The sequence below is a fragment of the Podarcis raffonei genome, chromosome 6 (genome assembly GCF_027172205.1).
Source record: "Podarcis raffonei isolate rPodRaf1 chromosome 6, rPodRaf1.pri, whole genome shotgun sequence".
In the NCBI taxonomy this organism is placed as follows: Eukaryota; Metazoa; Chordata; class Lepidosauria; order Squamata; family Lacertidae; genus Podarcis; species Podarcis raffonei.
This window is the reverse complement of record NC_070607.1, coordinates 66,929,987-66,947,816: the sequence shown is the minus strand read 5'-3', so window position 1 is coordinate 66,947,816 and position 17,830 is coordinate 66,929,987. Positions and strand designations below refer to the sequence as shown.

Here is a 17,830-nt window from a genome sequence, read left to right as displayed (position 1 = left end):
AGGCTATTACTACTACTACTACTACTACTACTACGGCTAATATTATTACTCATTTTGTAGGCACCACTGAATTCCATTTTTCAGCTGTTGCTACAGCACACTCCTCCGCTCAGCTGTGTGATCTCGGACTGCATGTGAGGAATTGCTTGTTTGAAAATCCCCTCCTGTGTCAAAATTTCTCTGTATGTGGAAAATGTACCCATCAGGGAGAACGAGCCTTTCTCGTACTATAACAGCAGTCACATTAATAATGTGGCTAGTGATTAATGCCCAGTCCTGTATTCCAGATAGCCCTATGAAGGATCTTAATAATGCATATGGCTTAAAATTAAAGTGCCGAAACATATTCTCTTTGATTTAGTGTTGCAATTATAGAATGTTAGAAGTTATCCATAGTATAGTCTGATCTATATATTTGTTTAAAAAGTTATGTTACTGACAAAGGAAGTGAGGGGAACATTATATCAAATGTGTAACATATGCACGCACGCATGCGCGCGCACACACACACACAAACACAAAATGATTTTAGGAGGACTTTAAACCAGGACTACTGAGCGATAGGAACTTTTGACTAATGGAGATATAGAAATGCAACTGCAATGCATAGCAATGGTGAAGCCATTTTGAATCTAAGGCATCCATCTTGGATTCAAACCGACATCAGGTCAGAAAGGATATATATCCCAAGGTAAACAAGTCAAAGGGCCAATACATGTGAACTAATCCCACATCATATCTACTTCCCAATATACCAGGGCACCCTATGGACACTAATGAACGTGTGTGTGTGTGTGTGTGTGTGTGTGTGTGTGTGTGAGAGAGAGAGAGAGAGAGAGAGAGAGAGAGAGAGAAGTCTATCCCTACATAGGTGTTCATTAGACCACCTGAAAGGGCTTTTTCTCTCGGCCTGTTCAAAACTTGCAGCTATTTCTCCATGCAACTTTCAAATCCTGAAGCTAGAATTTCAAGGCTGTTGGGGAAAATATCTCCAGTCATCAAGAACAATTAACAGTCTTTTGTCAAGTCACTTACTGCCCACCAAGGAAATATCAACTTTTATACCTGACTATTAGAAAGCAATCAGCTTAACGAAGGATGGTTTCCTGGCAGCTGAAACAGTATGTTGCAACCTGCAAGCCGAAAGCACATACCGTATTTTTCGCTCCATAGGACGCACTTTTTCCCTCTTAGAAACTAAGGGGGAAAGTCTGTGCATCCTATGGAGCGAATGCAGGGGGGAGGCAGGCAGGAAAAGCCCCCACAAGCCGCACACAAGCTTCGCGCGGCTCTTACGGGCTTTTCCCCAGGAGGGAGAAGGGACTGACGCGGCCAGTCAGTCCCTTCTCCCTCCTCATAGAAAAGCCCGCAGGAGCCGCGCGTTCCTTAAAGGCTTTTGCGGGAGGTGGAGGAATTGCCATACCCTCCAACCGGGAGAGGCTGCGCACGGCTAAAGAGGAAGCCAAGGCAGCGAGAGGGATGGATCGCGCTCGCTGCCTTGGCTTCTTTAGCCACGCTTCTTTAGCCAGGCTGGAGAGGTTTAGCTCCCGACTGGAGAGGTTGCGCAGCTATGGCAGAAGCCAAGACAGCCAGTGGGATGGATCCCGCTCGCTGTCTTGGCTTCTTTGCTCTTTGGGGTGGTGGGGGGAACCCGGGCTTCCCCCGCACCCCCAAGAAGCTCTGGGAGAAGCGGACAGGCTGAATTTCCCCCCCCCCTTGATTTCCCCCTCTAAAAACTAGGTGCATCTTGTGGTCTGGTGCGTCCTATAGGGCGAAAAATACGGTACCTGTCTTTCTCTTACTGACCACTGAAAGTTGGTGGTGTGTGGTGCAGGGCAACTTCAGGTTGGGAGGTAGAGTCTTAAACATCTGGAAGCTATCAGGTTAGTGAAGTGATGGGGTGAGGTCCCTATCCCTGTGGTCAAAGCAACTGACCAAGAACAAGGGTGGATGTCCTTTCACTGGAGCTTGTTTGCTTAATTGCAGTTAAGATTGCTTTCTCAGATAGGTGCTCTAATTCAAGAAGAATGGCTTGCACTGAAATTCTCTGGCACAAGGGGTGGTATTCAGCTAAGATTTACTCTATTGATGTTAGCCTCACTTAGTCATTAATTTCAGTGGGTTTGCTCTGAGTAAAACACAGTTGACTGCCACCCTTTGTGGAGTTTTGTTCCCCGTGTATTTCCTTCTATATTATATTATATTTCATATTATATTATTTATTGCATTCACATCCCATTTTTTTCAACGAGGATCACAAGGTGGTGTGCATTGCTCCCTTTCCTAACTGAATCCCCATCACAATTCTGTGAAGCAGGTTAGGCTAAGAGGCAGCGATTGGCCCAAGGTCGCCCAGTTGGCTTCATCCTAGTCCTACACTCAAGCCACTACACTACACTACACTTGCTCTGCTCTGTTTGACTTATTAGATTCCTTTAATATTCAGAGGTTAATCATTCAACACGCCTAATTTCAGTTCTGTCTTTGCTTCTTTTAGTTTCTCATCCAGCTAGCACTACCCTTTCTGGGCCTCTGGACACATTGACAAACTGGAGAAATCGAACAGGGGTACCACACACACAACACAACCAAGCATACACTGCCACTGATTCCATCAGCTACACAAAGACGCTCCTTTGAAGTATTATTTTGGCAAGCAGAAGGTGCCAGGGGACCAGTGGGCACCATGTTGGCGACTACTCTTTTTCTTGCTTGGTCCAATCTTCTTACATATCCTGTCTACTAGAGATTTTGGACGTGAACGTGTTGGTTTTGGGTTTTTTGGTGCAGCATCTAGAATATTTTAAGCACTTTAAAAATAAATAATAGGTTGCACAATAAGCAGAATGAGGAGTGCTAATGCCCTGAAGCTGAATCAGACCTTGTCACTGGGAAAGACATCTGTGGCTCCTCGTTTACCACTGTAATGCTGCACAGCCACCTTCTGTGGGGACATTCCCAGAAAAGTCTTTAAGTAGCCAACAGAAGTAGGAAGAAAATGTGCCAGTTCAGTAATAGCAGCAATCCCAGTGGACCAGTTTGTTCACTTAGTGTCAGGACTATCTGCCTTCAGTGACCAGCACCCAGGGAGAGAGATGGCGAAGAATAAGTGGCAGAGAACAAGGGAAAGAAAGAGGGGGGAAAAACAGAGTGGAAGAAGAATGATGGGATTCTTCTCTTCTATTTTTATTTTCACAGTTTTCTCTTTTCATTCCAACAGTTGCTCCTGATAATTCCAGTTTAAGGAGAATGGTCAAGAGCGACAAATCTTGAGTGGCTAATGTAACAAAACAAATCCTTTTTCTGACAGGACACGAAAATTCTCAGCGGATGGGTAAACATCCAAAGACAAGCTACAAGCTCACAATTTGGGCACACAAAGTAAGTCATTAATGACTGACTGTATCATCAAACAAACACACAGCAGCTATGCAAGCATCAGAGGCACTGGATGATTCAAGCAGCCTGCGTTGCATCTTAAACCGCAGCATTTCATTTACGCTTGAGCAAATAGCCCCATTCCTCTTTGGCCCCAACTTAGCTCAGCATTGGATGCTTTGGCATTAAGCTTCTTGGCAAGTGTGGTTTACCGGACACTGAGGTCCAGCACCGAGGGCCTTCTGGCGGTTCCCTCACTGCGAGAAGCCAAGTTACAGGGAACCAGGCAGAGGGCCTTCTCGGTAGTGGCGCCCTCCCTGTGGAACGCCCTCCCACCAGATGTCAAAGAGAACAACAACTACCAGACTTTTAGAAGACATCTGAAGGCAGCCCTGTTTAGGGAAGCTTTTAATGTTTGATGTATCACAGTATTTTAATATTCTTTTGGAAGCCGCCCAGAGTGGCTGGGGAAACCCAGCCAGATGGGCGGGGTATAAATAAATTATTATTATTATTATTATTAGCCCTCACAGAGCTATAAATCCCAGCATCCTTAAAAATGACAGTTCCCAGGATTCTTTAGGGGAAGCCATGTGTTTAAATGTATGGTGTGGATTTCACCTTGGTTTCAGGTCCTAAAAGTCAAGCTGTCTACATTTTAAAGGTTTGAGCAATGAAACGTAATGCGGTACATTGTTTCTGCGACTCTGTTCCTGCCTAGAATACCAAATCCAAATACCAAATCCCAAATCCCTTATCCATGTTGTCTGTCATGCTTTTAAACATCTACATTAAATTTCTGAAGACATCTAGGATTTTGGGGAAAGGGTGTCATGGACATGCTGACGACACACAGTCCTAGCTCTCTTTTACATCTGTTTCAGGGAGATGGTGGAAGTGCTAGATCAGTGCTTGGGATAAAAAATGGACTGGATAAAGGGTCAATAAACTGAGGCTTGGTACTGACAAGAAGGAAGTACTATTGGTGGGTGATTTGTGTTCAGTCTCACCTAACAGCATTGCACTCACCCTAAGGGATCCTAATGGACTGAGGCTGGTGTACCAACTGAGATTCCTCCTGGACAGAGATAAGTTGGTCAATGGTTATCCATGCAGTGGAAACCTCAAATACTGCAATGCGCTGTACGAGAATACTGCAGTGTGGTTGTATGAGAGGCAGGTATACTAACACAGCTGCTAGGGTAATAACTGGAGATGCTTGGGGGGACATGTTTCACCAGACCATTCGGAGTCCCATTCAAAATGCTGGTGATGATCTTTGCCATACATGGCTTGGGTCCTGGGTACCTGAAGAAGGTATGCAATTCTGCTTTCAGATCCCACTGGCTGTCCTTGGGCTAGCTGCCAGTTTTCAGTCTGGCAACATGGACTCCCTCCTCCTGCATGAATTTGGCTACCCAACCACACACAACATCTCTTCATTCCACCATCTTTGGAGGGTGCTTAGTGGGACGCAAGTGATAAGACCGGCTCTGTTATTAGACCGGCAGAGTGAGGCAACCACCTCAGGAGGAAGGCTTGGGTGGGGAAGTGATGGTAACCCCCAGGTGTTCCTTCTGAACCCCCAGGCATTCTTCTCTCTTGGAGGGCAGGGCTGTGACTGCAACATGGCCTGCTCTGTATCCTTGAACCTAGCCTGCTGCCCCCAAGTGGGGTGCTGGGGTATCCACAGGTGTAAGTAAATAAATGGTGGGGTGAGAATGGTCACTTGAATGGCTTCCCAGTCTGTACATCACTTTCAAGTCATTCTCTTTTATTGATGTGCCAAAAAACCCAAAACCCCCAGTAAAAAAAGCATTTTGCCATTATTTCAGGACATCCTTTTTGCACCAGAGAAAGGCAGCTATGGGTCTGACTGTGCTGGCAGTGTGTTTATTATGTGAGTGAGCAAAAACCTTTTGTTACCATTGTCAAAAGACTTTTCAAAGTCTGTACGCTTTCTGTTTACCTGTCTCAGTATTTTTGGCTGACTTTTGAAGCTGCTGTATACTAAGTGAGGTGTATGATTCTAGCCCACTGCTGTCTTACTGTGACTGATCAGTTGTTCTCCCCGGTCTTGGGTGGAAGCCTTTTCCAACCTGGCTGCTGTCCTTTAACTCAGAGATAAGGAACCCGTGGTTCCCCAATTCAAATATTGCTGAAGTAAAACTCCCATTATCACTGATTATTAGCCATGCTGGCTGGGGCTGACGGCAGTCAGAGTCAGACAATGTCTGGAGGGCCATAGGTTCCACATCCATGCTTTTATGGGAGATACCAGAATACTTTTGTCAAGAAAACACATGTACTGTGCATCTGTGTGTCAGGCAGGCTGGAGAGGGCATACAGCAGCACAGTGCGGACCATAGCCAATAGGAGGCACTGCTGGTCCACCGTGGTGCAGTAGTTAGAGTATTATACGTGGATGTGGGAGACCAGGTTTCAAATCCCCACCCAGCCATGAAGCTTAGTGGGTGATGTTGGACCAGTTACTTCTTCTCAGCCTAATCTACCTCACAGGGTTGTTGTGGGGTTTAAATTAGGAGGGTGGGAACCATGTACACAGCACTGAGCTTCTTGGAAAAAGGTGGGACATAAATATAATAGATAGATGATGATAGAGATAGATAGATAGATAGATGATAGATAGATAGATAGATAGATAGATAGATGATAGATGATAGATAAATAGATAGATAGATGATAGATAGATAGATGATAGATAGATAGATAGATAGATAGATAGATAGATAGATGATAGATTATAGATAGATACCATAATTCACCACATAATGGTTGCAGATTTTATGCCATTTTCACAAAAGGAGGGTGTGTGCATTATGCAGTGAATTACAGTGGTGGAGGCAGAGGAAAGGGTCTTGGACCAGCAGTGGAGGTGGTCGCTTGCCCACTGCTTCCCCTTCTTGGCTGGGATGTCCTGGGGCACAAGTCCAAGGCGACGGCAGCAGCAACAGCAGCCACCTTGCCTCCTCCAGCTACAATACCTCTGCTCAGGGCTGGCAAGCCAATGAAGGCCCAGACTCCAGCTCTCACTGCTTCAGGAGCCACCAGGAGCCCTCCCCCACCATGCCAACTCCCAGCTCACCTGACTCTAAGAGAGGCAGCTGCACTGGACCCCCATGCAGCACCAGGAAGCACCCAAGGCAGCCTGGGAGCTCATGGCTGAGACAGAGAGGTGCAAGGAGTCTTGGATGTTTATCTTTTTAAAAAGGTGGCTGGGGGAGGAAAGGAAGGGGCCCAAGGCCTGGCGGAGTCTCAAAAGTTGCCACACGACGATTATGCAATGGAAGCTAATCATCCAATTTTTTGAGTGACAAAAGAGAGTGCAACTATTAAGCAATGGCGACGATTATGCAGTGAATTGTGGTAGATGAAAGCATGCATGCACTGGAGAGCAAATGTTTGCAAAACATAGCCTGCTGTAGTCATAGATGTGTGACTCTTTGCATTGTGGGACCAGTTCTCTAGAATTCTCTCCCTTTAAAGCTGAAGCAAGCCCAAACACTGTAGGTTTGTGATGTACATTTGAAAATCCTTTTTCTTATGGAAATACCCTATTTTATTTCCACAGTTTTTAATTATTGTTGGTTTTTATTTTTTTTTAAAAGCTGTTTTGTGATCTGTATTCTGTATTACATCCTGCATCTGTTCTTCACTTTTATGCTGGTTTATTCTTTAGCCGGACTGCATTCCATGCTTTTATATCTTATTGCCAGATGGAGTTGTTTTTTAAAAAATTAGGGATTGCAAGCTGCTTTGTGGAGGAAGTTCCTCAAAAAGAAGAGCATACATTTTTTTTCAATAAAAACATAACATCAATGTAGGCTCCCCAGCATGATTTCGGACCCTGATGGTGCATTGCAGCAGGTTCCCTGCTGGAGACATTTTTTCTCCAACATGTGAGAAACGGTATAGTAAGCAACTGGGATCCACTTGAGAAGGCGGGGCTAACAAGTGCATCTCCACTCTCCCTCTCATTGGCCCTTCCTCATGGGCCCTGGCAGTAACTACACTTGCTATTCCCCCAATTGCCATCTGAGATAGTTATTTTAGTTGGCTTCACTTCTCCCTTCCTTTGCTTGATATCCAAAAGTGCTGAATGACTGGTTTATACAAATAAAAATAAGATTCTGACAATGTGACTCCACTCGACAGACAAAAAGGCAGAGAAGCTGAGAGTTCTTCTCTCTGAGCTGGAGGTAACTTCAGCTCAAATAAAACCCTTGCCAGCAAGAGGTTCCATAGCCGGATGTGACTTAATGATACCTCAATTGCATTTTCATCCCTGGATCCCAAGGAGCTTTAGTTCTGATTCTGCCAAGCCCATTAACCATCAGCCTAACGGCAAGGTGTGGGCTGCTGCTGCCGCCGATCTGAGCTTATGGTGGAACTGGGAGGCCATTCAATGAAGATGAAGAGGCAGAGGCACAAACTCCTTACCTCAATTGCTTCCCTAAACCTCCAGCAGCCGCCGTGGTGATCCATCTTCTCCCTGTGATTAGCACATAAATTACCTCCAGTGGTCTGAAACACTTCAATTATTCAGAGTAGTTTTAGCATCCTCTGTAAAGAGTGAGTGAAGAAGGAATAAAGAGAGGCAAGTCAAAAAGACCAAGAGAACCCAGGAGGGAACCCACTTATCAAAGGACGTGATGACCTCTCGGGCTGCACAGCTTCTGATTCTTCTCATGCTGAGCCCTCTTTGAATTTGTCCTCTGAGGTCATTTCTGCATAGGGAATTGTCTGGATCTCAGACATGCACCTTCCCTGTGCATCATTGTGGTAAGCTGTGCGGCAGGTATGCACACAATCTGCAAGATTCCCAAACCTGACAAACAAGGAGAAGCTCATGTTGGTTTGCCCAAGGTACATGGCTGCAGGAACATTGTATGTGTGGGAAAGCCCACGCCACATCATAATTCTGCCACTTCCTGGTAAGCAGTTCCTGTGTTCTTCCTTGCATATGGGGACGGCTGGTGTGCACAGAGCAGCACATGAATGTGAAAGAGAGATAACGAAGAAGTCGTTGCTCAGTCTTGCAAAGAAGTTGAAGGTTGGAGCCCTGAGGTAACTAGGCACAACCTTCTGGGAAGCTACACCTCCTTCAATAGTCCTCAAGAGCAAAAGTCCTGTCAATCTAAAGAATCATGGGACAAATTATGGTGTGCACCACTCCAGATGTTGTTGGACAACAACTTCCATCACCCCTGACCATTGGCCATCCTGGCTGGGTTTGATGGTAGTTGCATCCTAACAACAGATGGGCGGTCACTGGTTATCTCCCCCTGCTTTGCAGCCTGGCTCTCCACACATTTTCTCAAAAGAACCAGTGTGGTGCAATGGTTATGGGAGACAAGACCAGGATTCAAATCCCTGCTCAGTCATGAAGCTCACTTGAGTCTCTCGGCCTAACCTACCGCACAGGGTTCTTGTGGGGATTCAGCGAGGAGGGGTGGAATCATGTATGTCACCTTGAGATGCTTGTTGAAAAGGATAGAATAGAAATGCAATAAAGAACTAGATAAGTCCCACGGACTTCAGTCTGGTCTGTCACCACATAAATGTGCATAGCATTTAATTTAATTGCGCTCATTAAGCAGTTAAAAGTTTGCTGCCCCGTTTAGTAAAGGCTCAGCAATGTATAGCATGTTTGTTCCTGCCGGACGGAGGATAGGCTGGGGCAGTTTCTGTGTTTTAGCAATGCTTTTTTATATCTCCAGAGGACTGCCTGAGCAGCTGCAGTCATGTTTGTGCTACTTCTTAAGATATTCAGGTGATGGATTGGAAGGAACTGAGGTGGATGGGGGGTTTATGCATTGAAATTAATAATAAATAAAGTAGCGCACTGACTAGCAGACCAAGGAAATTGTCAGAGCGCGCACACACACCAAGGATATGCTGAGCGTGCTGTTCTTTGGCGGACTGGGTACATTGGAGGCTGCCATGCTGATCAAGCATATTTCTGAAACCAAGGCAGCTGTTGACCAGCCTGGGGTCACATTGCAGTTCATGGTGGGAAGTGCTGGCAGCACTGGACACAAAAATTGGGGCATGGGTGGGCATTGATGAGGCAAGCACATTTTGAGGGGATGGGGAAATCAGTTTTGTCCCACCTGAACATTCCCATTGATTAAGATTTAGTTGACTTTCAAGTCAATGTGCTTAAGATTGCAGCCATTTTTAAAGCTCCAGTTTAAAGCTTTAGGGCACCCAGGTTTGAATTCCTGCTAAGGAACTAAGCTTAATAGGTGACCATGGGAAAGGCAGTATCTTTCAGACTAAACTAGTGAGGATACAATAAGAGAACTGTGTATAAGCCACCATGAGCTCCTTGGAGAAAAGTCAGGGAACAAATATGTAGAAAAATGGTCTCCACGTTACTCAATTTTTGTGTCACTTCCAATTCAGTTAGCTCATTAACAAAGATATTCTCTGGATGCTTCCAGGGTTCTTGTATTAACTTGGGTCCAGCTATTCAAAAGCTCCTGAGCAGCACATCTTCCTCCCCCCCTCCTTCCTTACTGCATTACCTCATTTCTTTCTATATCTGACCCAGATTGCTTCCTGCAGTTGAAGAATCAGGTTGCCTTTGATTGACCTGGAAACAATCATGAGTTAGCAGCTTTGCTTCTTCCTTCAGCTCCCCTAAAAACACCCTGAATCTTAATCTGTTGTGCATTTTCATCCAAATCTTTCCAGCCTTTCTTTCACGCACACTACAATAGCTCTGCGCAGTTCTGCTAAATTCAGTGTGCCAATTTGCGCACCCTGGAGATTTGACCTCATACTTTCCAGCCAAGGCAGAGCCCATTGGGACTTATACTGATGGAGTGTGCAGCAGGTGTAGTTATTTTGTGTACCTGTCACAGATATCTAGCTGGACATCAAACTAGTGGAGTCCAATTACTGAAGCTTTGCAGCAGGTCTGTTAGAGTCTCCACGCCAAAGCAGTGTTCTAAACACACATACTTGATGGCATCAATATATGTGGGGCTTATTTGAAAGTCTAAATGTTAAGATTTGTATATGTGCTGTAAGCCGCCCAGAGTGGCTGGGGAAACTCAGCCAGATGGGCGGGATATAAATAATAAAATTATTATTAATTTTAAGGTTTGACACATATAAGCAGATTCATCAGAGAACTAGTTTCCCTCTAAATTAATTGCCTTATTGTGCATCGGCATTTTAGTATTTCCTAGATACCAGAGGGTTTGTCATCTGGATGGTATTTAAAATATGGGTTTCATGGCCTAGGGAACATCAGCATGTTTGGGATTGTTTGAAGTATCTGCATCCAAAGCAAAAACAGGGAACCTCCAGATGTGGCCTTACGGTTGTTGTTGGACTCTAACTCCCATCAGCCCCAGCTGGTGAGGGACCAATGGTCAGGAATGATGGGAGTTATAATCCAATATCTGCAGGGCCACAAGTTCCCCATCCCTGATCTAAAATAACAACAAGAGCAACAACTTATGTGTCAGCTGAAAGACTAACAGATTGGTCTTAGCTTAAGCTTTCATGAACTGCAATCCAATTCCTCAGATGCATTAATGCACCTGATTTGGGTTGCTTGCAAACCAAATAATTCATCCTGATCCCATATATGGCAGGAAACTGGTGCCAGTGCCGAAACCAGATTGACCAACAATACAATGTATGTACCATTCTCCACACACACTGGCACCTTCATAGTCACCTTTGACTGGACTTAACCGTCCAGGGGTCCTTTACCTTTACCTTTTCCCACATACCTCTGCTTTGGCATTAAAGGAAGAGGTATGACCATTGACGATGACCAATCTCATCTTGGTATGCCTGCTATGCCATTGTGATACTAACTGTAATACTAACAGCCATTTCCCTTAGATTCCACACAATAAAACCACTGCAGAAACTGTGGTTGTTTCATCAAGTTGGGAGCAAAACCATCAGCCTGTAGCTCAGATGAAGCCATGGGGCAGCAATCAGAAAAGCTCTGAACAACCAAGTACAAATCAGCCACTGATGGGTGTGGGCATGAAGTTAAAGGCGAAGAATGCAAGGATTATTCTTGAGGGGGGAGGGGAGAGGTCGAATTAAGAAAGAGTATCTTGGTGCAACAGGTGATCACCTCAACCCTCATATGGTGTGTGTATGTGTGTACACACACACACACGGGGCCTGCCCCCCCATTTGCTCTGCTCCACTGGCCCAACACCAGACACATTCTTCATCATCGCTCTGCAGGAAGCCTGCACTGCCCTGCTCCCCGACCCACATATTAATTGGGCAAGCCAGGTCGGCCTCCTCATCCAACCAAACACCAAGAAACTGACCTGGCATGCAGCAGCTGAGGGCTGGCAGGCAGGGGAACTTCCTTGTTTTGGGGAAGGGCCAATACAGTGCACAGTAGAGTCCCCCACATCTGGCTTACCCCTCTCTCACATTCCTTCACCTAACCAGAATCACAGAAATAGGCATTTCCCCCACACCCTCCAACTAAGACCTTTCCTGAATGCAACAGTGACACCATTTTAGAACATACACGACCCTGTAAAACCAAGGTTATTACTTCTATGGAAAGCATGCCTTCAATGGAGTGATTAGGTTGGTTTTGTTTCCACAAATAACTTTTTTTTTCATTGCACATATCTGCTTTTGTCTGCTTGCTTGGGAGCTGAAGCTGACTTTATTTTTATTTATATATTATGCTTACTTACAGGCCATTCAAATTGTGCTCCAGGCACTGAGACCAGCCTGCTGGTGAGTACTCACTCTTCTTACTCTAGAATCTCATTCTGAGTGCTTGTGGTTCCATGGCTGCACTATCACAATAAATAGGAAGATGTGTCTGTGAGGAGGGCACGCTGACATGTCTGTGCTGTTTTATTGAACCTGTGGAGGAACCATATGAAAGAGGCATTTTCCTCTGCCCCCAGCATAAGTATCTCATTATGAAAGTGCATACTCATTAAAATATCATCCATAATTGAAAGCATATTTTTCCTTAAACCTCCAGGCAGCACCCTTACCATATTCCCAAACTTCTTGGATTTAATTAAAAAGAAATCTTATCTCCTTTAAAACTTGTTTGAGCTAGGTTATGTTGAGATCAGTTTCTCATCTCATCAGTTTCTCGTGGAGTTTTTAGGTACCATACATAGAAGTTTTATCAGGCTGGCTCTTCAGGAGAGTTTGTTGGAGAGCAGCAGGAAATGAGTGGACTTCGGGACTAGGAGTGGGGAAGAATGAGGGAAACTGTAGAAGAACATCAGTATATCCCACTTGGTGAAAAATTGATGTTTGTATTTTGAAGGCCTATTTAAACAATACAATTTTCAGAAGACCCCTAAAAGGAGGCAAGGGTGGTTAAAGCACATTTAACACACAATTCAGTGCACACGGCTTCCCCCAAAGAATCATGGGATTTGTAATTCATGATCACAGAGCTACAAACCCCACTAGCTTGTTCTGAGAGACCACCAACACTGTAGCTTACAAATGCCCAGGCATGAACAGATTATATGAATATACTAATATATTTCTTTGCCAGGTTGTTACATAGACTGGTATAATATGTGATTTAGCTTCCACCATTTCCCTATGCAGGCAATTACACTGGATCAAGAATAGGGAAACTGTGACCCTCCAGATGTTGTTGGGCTGCAAATCCCAACACCCTGTCCATTGCCCAACCACATTTGGAGGGCCACAGGTTCACCATTTCTGCCCTAAACAATGCTTTTTTTATTACACACACGCACACACAAATCTAGTCATCTGCCTTTCCTTTTCATTTGTATTGTCATCCTGCTGAATATTTGCAGACAGCTGTTTTTTTTCCAAAGGGGCGCGGGTGGTGCTGTGGTCTAAACCACAGAGCCTAGGGCTTGCCGATCTGAAGGTTGGCAGTTCAAATCCCCGTGACCGGGTGAGCTCCCATTGTTCGGTCCCAGCTCCTGCCCACCTAGCAGTTTGAAAGCACTTCAAGTGCAAGTAGATAAATAGGTACCATTTACTAACATTGTACCGGATAACATATCACGGCTTTCCTTGTAACTTAATTATCTGAAGCAAAGGTGGATCTAGACTCCAAAACTCCTCTCTGAAGCGTTTCCTTCATCCTAGACAACAGCTCAGCTCAGCTCTTTAACTCTTGCTTTGTTATGGTAATGTCACAAAACTGGGATATGAAGCCAGGCTGCCTATCATTGTTGGAGCAGGAAGAGCAGCCTCGGCCAATGCTTTTGGAGAAAAGAGGGAGGCTCAAGCTCCAATCACACTTATATGGGAGCAAGCCCATTTGAATGCACTGGGGTTTGCTTCTGTGTAATGATTTATAGGCTCCAACAGCACATGAAAGCTTTTTTTGCTGGGAGGAGCGGCTGCTGGATTCTATAAAAGAGGCAATAGCTGTGAAACCTACTGATTTATAGACATGAAGAAGAAAGGAAAGCAAAGCCTTTTGAGAGTGGGGTTGGAAAATATTTTTATGCCATATGTTGCTGCAGATGGCGGAATAATAATAATAATAATAATAATAATAATAATAATAATAATAATAATTATTTCTACCCCGCCCATCTGGCTGGGTTTCCCCAGCCACTCTGGGCGGCTTCCAACAGAAGATCAAAAACACATTAAAACATCAGTCATTAAAAACTCCCCTAAACAGGGCTTGTTTTGTTTAGGCTTTAGCCAGTCTTGTTTAGGCTTTAAAGGTTATCCCAAGTACTTCCTTGAACAAGGTTCAGAGACAAATAAGAAGCCAAGGCAGTATCCCAAGTATTCTGTTTAGGTGGGCTGGGGAGATCTTATGCATCAGCTGTAGCTTCCAAGATTGTCGTCGGGGGTACATATACTAATTCAAATGTCAGATTAAAGTTACATATCAGTGGGAATATCAGAATCAGGGTAGACGCTGAAGCTGTGGTTGGAATCAAAAGGAACACATATGGTTAGGGATGTGATAGGGTTAGGGATGCAGTGCATTATATTTGCAGCTGACACAGCCGTCTATGTACAACAGAAACTCTTTCTGCAAGAACCCATATAACTTCAAATCACCAGATTGGGATCCAGGAGCTAGGTTTGGGCTAGAGGCCATGATCACCCCAAAGAGAAAGTGCATTAAGAGTAAAGTGGGGGAGGGGATGCGGTTATCATACACCACCCTGCAGAGCCACAGGCAAGACAACTGATGGAAGTACTAAGAATTACATAGCAATATAAGATGATCCTGCTGGATCAGACCAGTGGTCTATCTGGTCCAAAATCCTGTTCTCACAGTGACTAACCAGATGACTGTGGGAAGCCTGGAATCTAGTACCACTATGCAGGTTGACGGAGTGGAATATGATTCCACCTAGAGTTAGCAAACTCTCTGCTTTTAGCTCCAAAGACTTCCACATCACCAGCACCTCAGGATCTAACTCCCATATGCTAATAGCAGCATACTCTGTCAGACATGCAAAGCAGCCTCTAGGGTTTGTAGAGCTGACTATACCAGTTGGTGCTAGATCTTGCCATACTAAAACAATCACCACCATTAACCTCCCCACCCACCCGGCCAATAAGCAGCTTTGTTTGTTTTCTCTTTGTTTTCATTCGCATCTTACCATCACACAGTCTGGTGTGCCATTTGGCTTCCTGAAAATCCCAGCTTTTGGGTAGGCAGTGATGTGATAAAATATGGTAGGCAGATGATCTTTTCCTACAGAGACAAACCATAAATGATGACAAAGAAGACAGAACACATTCCCAGAGTGAGCATTTAGTTATATTTATTGGCTCATCCATTTAAGGCCAAGCAAAAGCAGGGAGGCTTGAATTCTGTCTCAGAAAAAGGCACTCAGTCATCTGCAACAGTCTTACTCTAATTTCCCATGTAAATGCCATCACAGTAGCACACGGAGCAGGGCAAGGCATCATTAATTTCAGAAACTCTCTTGCTTGAAGAGTCAAGGCAATACTGAACATGAGAAAACAAAGCTCTGAATTAAGGTCTTCCATATTAACAGGCTCCCAAACACCAAGATTGAAAACCCCAATAAAAGACATTTTATTTATAAATATTATTATTTATTTAAAGCAATTTCTTTTTTACCCTGCTCTTCATGTAAAAAAGGCTGTTGGAGCAGCTAACAAAAATCTAATCTAAAGAAACACAACACTCAAGGAAAGGGAATTGGGAGAGAGGAGGAAAAATATTGCTATGGATTTTGTGGGTACCCTGACTCCCCCATGTTGTGGGTGCCCTGACCCCCTCTAGATTCCTGGGTGCTAGCGTTTGATCAGTGCTTTAAGAATGTAGATGAGCTGACAGCTGTTTGATTCAATAGTGCAAAAATGCCTGCCAAACTTTTTCTGCATCAGGGTATCACCAGGAAATATGCCATCAAGGGGAACAAAGGCTGCTGAGGGCCAGTCATCCACTCATTGGGGAACGCATGACGATGACAGGGCTAAGCCTGTGTGAGACAGGGAGGGCTGGGGCTCCTCCTCCAGCTGTGTGTGTTAGTAGGCAGGGAAAGAAAAGGTTGAGGGTTTCAGCTTGGATGACATAGACTGAAGGGAAATTGTGGCATTTTGCGAAAGGTTTGAAAAGTGGGGGAGAATTGGGGGCAACAGAAGTCTTGGCCGCCTGTCTAGAGCAGGGTATAACAAAGGGACAGGCAGCATGACTGGTTCCTCTGTTTGTAGACCTAAGCCTGCTGCTCGTAAGAAAGGAGCAAAGATAATAATGAGTTGTGAATGCTCTGAACTCTCTCTCTCTCTCACCGTATAGACACAGGTTGTCAATATGTGTAAATAAACCACGTAGCATAAAGACACTACAGTCTCCGCTGTGTCTAATTTCCAAAGGAAACCCCAGTTAAGTGCCAAGACCCCTGGAATCTCGTACCAATCCTGGAGATTGTGGTGACCCCTAACAGTATTATAATGGTTGGCTTTGTTACCCAGATGGCTAGAATTATACATACTATGTACTGCACCTGCATTTGCTTGCTTGCTCTTCTTTTCTTTCTTCCATTTTGCTGTGCCTCTCCTCCTGTTGCTTTGTCTTCACGAGTTCAAGTTTAATCTGATTCTTTTCACTTCCCTCAGGGCAAGATGGTTCCTCAGAAGCCCCTTGGGTGGCGGTTAGGGGAAGGAGGTGCTGCCACTGGGAGCTGGTGATCATACAATTCAACTAGTGCTTCAGTTTGCATGTGGGCAAAACCAAGAGTTCTGGATAGGGTTATGGGGAACAAATTTCAATTCGGTTCACCTACCACATTTGCACTTCCCAAAACAAAATGAAATGCAGCCATCAATCAAAAGTCACACTACTGAGAATTTTCACAAAATGAAATGCAGCCATCAATCAGAATTCATGCTACTCCAAATTTTGCAATGCAGCTCTCTTACCAAAGAGAATATTCATAAGTGTGGGGTGAGTATTGTGTGGCAGCTGTAATGGTGCTAGTTCTGCTGGTTGAAGTGGTCTGGTGGGCCAATAAACTGCTACCAAACCGTTAAGGGCTTCATACACGAATAGTAACACCTTGAACTTGATCCTGGCATGGGATCCATGGTGCCAAGCAGGAATGGCAGGATCTGTCAGAGGAGGAGCCCAAGGTAAGGGGTGGAGTTAGCTCAGTCAGGGATATGGATGAGGACCCTACCCATGGATATCAGATGTCTCAGAAATGGAGAGGGAGCTAATTGAGTCGGTCCCCACCTCACCTCCTGAGAGTGAAGTTCCCATTGTAGCCAAGGAACCGGTTGGTCAATTGGAGGAGCCAAACAGGTCAGAGGGAGAGTTGGACGCCCTAAGGATGCACCACGATCAGTGCAGGTGTGAGCAGGCTCAGCACCCCTCCCCCCTAGGAGCGCATGACCGTAAGTTCAGTTTTGCTCGCTTGTAAATGATGGGCCCCACCTTGTTTCTTTAAAAGTAGTGCAGTGTGTGTGTGTGTGTGTGTGTGTGTGTGTGTGTGTGGTGTTAGGACATTTTTGCCGTAATAATAATAATAATAATAATAATAATAATAATAATAATAATAGAATCATAGAGTTGGAAGAGACCACAAGGGCCATCGAGTCCAACCCCCTGCCAAGCAGGAAACACCATCAGAGCACTCCTGACATATGGTTGTCAAGCCTCTGCTTAAAGACCTCCAAAGAAGAAGAAGAAGAAGAAGAAGAAGAAGAAGAAGAAGAAGAAGAAGAAGAAGAAGAAGAAGAAGAAGAATTTATTTATACCCCACCCATCTGGCTGGGTTTCCCCAGCCACTCTGGGTGGCTTCTAACAAAATATTAAAATACAATAGTCCATCAAACATTAAAAGCTTCCCTGAACAGGGCTGTCTTCAGATATCTTCTAAAAGTCTGGTAGTTGTTTTTCTCTTTGACATCTGGTGAGAGGGCATTCCACAGGGCGGGTGCCACTACCGAGAAGGCCCTCTGC

General features: G+C 44.8%; 1 protein-coding gene across 2 annotated transcripts in view; it reads left to right on the top strand.

The window, feature by feature from the left end:
- SYT2 (synaptotagmin 2) overlaps positions 1–17,830 on the top strand; it is a 150,676-nt gene that overhangs the window by 51,055 nt on the left and 81,791 nt on the right. Inside the window, exon 2 of one of the 2 annotated variants that reach the window (XM_053393685.1) lies at positions 12,101–12,141. The exons of the other annotated variant lie outside the window; for it this stretch is intronic. The gene's annotated coding sequence lies outside the window, so the exon portion shown is untranslated. The remainder of the gene's footprint in view (positions 1–12,100; positions 12,142–17,830) is intronic. 2 annotated transcript variants of the gene reach the window in all.